Genomic DNA, 5540 nt, shown 5'->3' on the forward strand with positions numbered 1-5540 from the left:
CGCGCTTTCACACCTAAACCCCTGATTCGATTTTGATGGAGATAGTTTGAGTCCCGGGAAAGGACATAGTTTTTATCCTGACTTAAGAAACAGGGACGCCTGCCATAAAGTTTTCCTGTGACAGACAAAATTTCACGCGGGGGAATCCGAGGGCAAAAGCTAGTAAATATTTAATGTGATCATTAAGTCTAAAGTCTATCAGTTACAGTTCTTCATTCGTTATACTTTTTAGACTGTATAATTCTTTTTCTCATATCGAAAGATATTTTTTTGCAACAGAAATGTACCTATAGTCTGATGTGCTGTACACTGAACAAGTCCAGTTGCTGATAATTCAAATCCTGATAGAGGCAGTAGACCAAAAGGCCAAAAGACTATTGTTCCCAAGAACAAACAAGTGCCAAGATGTATATCACCATGGTGTGGTTTAATGGGTTTGTTTACAATATCGGCCAAGCCAACTAATTAATAGGTCTGGCATCAGAAAGTGAAATATCCAGGTCCCCATAACCTAAAATAGTGACATAATAGAACAGCAATACAGTAGGTTCGCAAATATTGACACAAATATAGAGATCAAAACAACAAGCCTCTAAAAAGGCAGGTAGGTAGGTAGGTAGGTCATACGAATAAACACATTTTTTATGTGTAAAAAGTATTTTTTTAGATGTGGATTAGGTACTAACTGACATAGTGATCTAGGTTTACTGCAACTCCTGTTTAACCAGGATGAAGGCCAAGGTTTTTCCTACACTGCAACACTCATAAAAACTCACAAAACTCATTTATTTATGCAAGTAGGCTTTTAAAAAGCACTTTTACACGACCCAGTATTAACCCTACCACTGCTTTAGGACATTAAATGGGCCAGTGCTGAGAAGAAGCAGCGCAAGAAACTCAGTCACTATAAGACTGCGCCAGAAGGAGGGTTATGTTTTTCCCTACACTGTTTAGGATAGAGAGGGTCTTCTGACCCTACCTGTCTTGTGGTATATGAGCAATGCACCAGGCAGGGGGCGGGAGACGGCGCCAAGATGTCTGCCGATAGGATGCCTCGCGTGACTCCGCCGACTATTTCGGGTGGAGCCGTCAGTCACAGGGTGGGGAGAAACGACAACTCATTCACACTGACATTAAAGTTCCGTGTTACAAAACTACCCTCAAAATCGATTCAATATCAGTCATAGATTGCTCTAAGAATAATTAATCACTAATCTAGCTGACCTCTTGGCAAATAGAACTAAGGCCTACGAGGGAGGTTTTGAAAGGGAGGCTAAGAATGATATAATAATGTCACCGGGGTCTTGAAAACGACGATACAACATTCGTACGCAGTTTATGTTTATAAATACGAATTACAAGCTCTCGTAGCGTAGAACACACGCATGTCCAGCGATATGTTTTGTAATGAAAGTATAGTTAAGTAAAATTCCGAATTAAATGTAAAACAATAGTCTGCATAACTACAAATTATTATACAACTGGAAGCGAAACGATTCTCATTTTGGAGCGAAATGACACTACATGCACCACATGAGTACCTACCTATACCTACTCGTGTGACTATGACTACACAGTGTGGCGGTTCAATTTGAGCTACATACAGGGCTGCCCCCTGTCGGCGCTCGCGGTGAACTAATATCGCCTCGTGCCAGTGTTTAGCGGGATACGGATGATATAGTGAAAGCCCCATAGAATTGATTGTTATCGATACCTTTGGAATTCCTATTGACGATAATTGAAAGAAAGAAAGAAAGAAAATAATTTTATTTTGACAACAACAGATTCAGGGAACAAAGACATACATAAAAAAAATTTACTTAGTTGCCAAAAAAGGTCACCCACTCAGTAATATCTTGACAGTGTGACTGCCAAGACACTGATTTTCAGTGGGTGCCTTTTTGCAGCGCTATTTAACAAAAACAAAAAGAAGATAATTGCTTTGTGCCGCAGCTGATTTAGATACGTCTGCTATCTGTAATAACATTCATAATATAAAGTAGCAACATAATAATTATGCTTACTTATTACTGAATATTGACTCTAGGTATACTTAATTTTGGAATGCAACCAAAATATTTGCCATTTCTTAAAAATGGTTGAACTATGGATGTTTTCTCTTTAATACGGAACTATTTTTGTGTAAATTAGTATTAAAATCAAAAGAAGAAAGTACATTTTTAAATCATCCTCTCCCAAAACTGTCTGGATTCTGGAAGAGATCGCTTCCTACTGATAAGACCGTTTCAATTGAGCCGTTTCGATTTCATATTTCTTATTATTGGCCATTTTGTGTGGTGTGCAATAAAGTATTATTCTATCCATTTAATTAATTACCTAATCCAGATACATCATTAAATATTTGAAAGGACGTAATCGCATCGTTCCAGTGATATCGTGCTTGTTCCTGCCATTTCGGTTGTTCGCACCCGTCATTAGGGTCTCTTATCGCTTGATCTGAAGGACCCCTACATCTAGCTGTCACGTTCAGTCACACAAACATCTCGGTACGTGTGAAAGAGATGGAAAATGGGAAACACGTAGCCCCGTGTCAACGAACTGCTCAACAGGATCTCTAGATCGCGATAATCAAAATGGCGTGTTAAAGTCATAATAAACGTGAATCATTTGTTTGGAGACCGTTTTGGATATTAAACATTCTAAACCTTAATAATAGGAGTGGTAGTTATTATGTAAAGTACGAGTAAGTACATAGAAACTCCGTGTAGTACGTGTTTGTAACAATACGTCCTCAACCCATCTGGTCAGCGTGGGAAGTTAAGCCAAATCCTCCTCTCTGCTAAATAAAGGTTGTGCTGCTGCAGTGGATACTAAATTATCTGATGACGATAACTCTTGTCTCACTGTACTTGACTTGGCTGTTCTAATTTTAGAATAGAAACGTGAGGGTCGTATTTCTGGAGTTTCTGTTGTGAAGACTGAAGACTAAAATGACCTGATGATGATTGATCTACTGAACATAGCCTCACTGTACATTACCTAGTCTATTTACTTCTAGAGTAGAGGCGAAAGGGTTTCGCTCCTGCAGCAGAAACTTAATTCAGATAGGCTCTAAGTAGGTTGGGCGCAACTCGGCTTATTGACTAACTCTACTAGACACGTCAGGGTAGTGATCTTGTTGACACTATTACGCAACCGGTTGCTTATGTGTAATGCGACTGTAAAAAAATGTATCTTGTGGAGTTGTAGACACCCTTAGCAACCGGTTGCTTGTTTAGAACGCGACTGCAACAAATGTATGGAAACTAGCGCCACCTGTAATTGATCGCGGCGCTGTCTTTTGTTGGCATAGCGTTGCTAAGATCTATAATACGCATGCTGGAGAGCTGAGCTGACTCACCTATAAAGCTGGAGTGGTCGGCGGCCAGTACAGCTGTGTCTGAGCCTAGTTGTGTCTAAAGCCCGGTCTGTGAGCACGTAACATTTTGTCCACTGACCCTAAGCTACCCGTCCTTATCGTTGAGTCGAGTCGTGTCCAGTAGAGCTACCATCATCAGGTCATTTAGTCTTCACTGCAAAAACACACATGGGCGTTTTCTTCTTCGCCGCGCCTCGCCAGGTCTGCACTGGCCTTTAATGATCTGCTGGTGCTGACTCACCTATGAAGCTGGAGTGGTCGGCGGGCTGCAGCGCGTGCATGACGAGGGCGGCGAGCAGCGCGGGCTGCGTTGGGGCGGGCAGCGGCGGCGCCAGCCAGCGCAGCGACAGCGGGCGGCGTCGGCGCTGCTGCTGCTGGTGCTGACTCACCTATGAAGCTGGAGTGGTCCGCGGCCTGCAGCGCGTGAATTAAGAGAGTGGAGAGAGATGCGCTACTATAGATTAGACAGTGAGCGCCGAGTTGTGACTAGGTCTGCGCTGGTCCTTAATGATCTGCTGGTGCTGACTCACCTATGAAGCTGGAGTGGTCGGCGGGCTGCAGCGCGTGAATGAAGAGAGTGGAGAGAGATGCGCAACTATAGACTGTGAGAGCCGAGTGACCAGTAGGAGAACTATCATCATCAGGTCATTTAGTCTTCACTGCAAGAGCACGCTCCTTTCCTTATATACAGTAAGTCAAGTAAAGACCTAAGTTGCTCCACGCGTCTAGCTTCAAACTTGTTGCTCGGATGTGCACCGCACTCCTGTGATCGTGTTAAAGATCGCGGCTGACTGTGTTGCTCTAATGTGAAAGTGCTTCTGTCGCGAAAGAGCACAAATTCGTCTATGGTGATCCTGGTAAGCTGGTGCTGAGTCGAGTCGTGTCCTGTAGGTCCTTAATAAAACCTGTTAATGCTGACTCACCTATGAAGCTGGAGTGGTCGGCGGGCTGCAGCGCGTGCATGACGAGGGCGGCGAGCAGCGCGGGCTGCGTTGGGGCGGGCAGCGGCGGCGCCAGCCAGCGCAGCGACAGCGGGCGGCGTCGGCGCTGCTGCTGCTGGTGCTGACTCACCTATGAAGCTGGAGTGGTCGGCGGGCTGCAGCGCGTGCATGACGAGGGCGGCGAGCAGCGCGGGCTGCGTTGGCGCGGGCAGCGGCGGCGCCAGCCAGCGCAGCGACAGCGGCGCGGCGCTCCACACGGCCCCGCAGAGCATCAGCGCGGGCGCAGCATCACCGGCGCCCGCTGGAAACGAGGCTTTAGTTAGAGTTTTTTTCAATGATAGAGTACATGCAACTTATTAAGATTCATCTGCGTGACATGCATCATTGCTGATTTGCTATGTTCATGTTTTGTTTAATCCCTCCTAGAACATTGATTCCCCAACTTATTTGAGACGCGCCCTCTTTCAACCTTCCAAAAAATTCCGCGCCCCCCATCTCCAGTCAAGATTATTAGGCCGTATCGAGCAGTCTGGAAGGCATTCTCTCAGCGGTCGCAGGTTTTTTTATACTTAAGTACACAGATGGCCCGCGCCTTCCTTTAAAGGTATTTGCGCCTCCCCTGGGGGGCGCGCCCCCCATTTTGGGAACCAATGCTCAAGACAGAACATCAGCGCGAGCATCACCGGCGCCCGCTGGAAACGAGGGTCCAGTTAGAGTTTTTTAAATGATAGAGTAGATGCAACTTTTTTACAACTTAAAAAAATCGAACTGCCTAAGGCGGGATTCGAACCCACGACATTTCGTTTGCCGGGCGACTGCTCTTCCAATCCAACCTGGATGAACCCGTCGAAATTTTCAAGTACACTGATCTGCAGAAGATCATAAATCGAACATCATTGCTATGTTCATGTTATGTTTAATTATCCCTTTAGCTAGACAGAGCATCAGCGCGAGCGCAGCATCACCCGCGCCTGCTGGAAACGAGGCTTCAGTTGCCAGTTAGTTACGGCATTTCCGGGCTTTAATTGGTGACTAGGCTATTTGAAAACTTCTTGTATTTCAGAAAAAAATTCAAATAATTAGTTAAAATAGCTTTTGTCCACGACTTGATCCGCATATAATTTCGATCTGTCCCAGATAGTAGTAATGATGCGGGTTTCCCTTTTCTAAATAGCGGGATAAAAACTATTCTACGTTTTTTCGTGGGTTTCAAATCTCTC

Source organism: Ostrinia nubilalis, chromosome 19 (genome assembly GCF_963855985.1).
Source record: "Ostrinia nubilalis chromosome 19, ilOstNubi1.1, whole genome shotgun sequence".
Classification (NCBI taxonomy): Eukaryota; Metazoa; Arthropoda; class Insecta; order Lepidoptera; family Crambidae; genus Ostrinia; species Ostrinia nubilalis.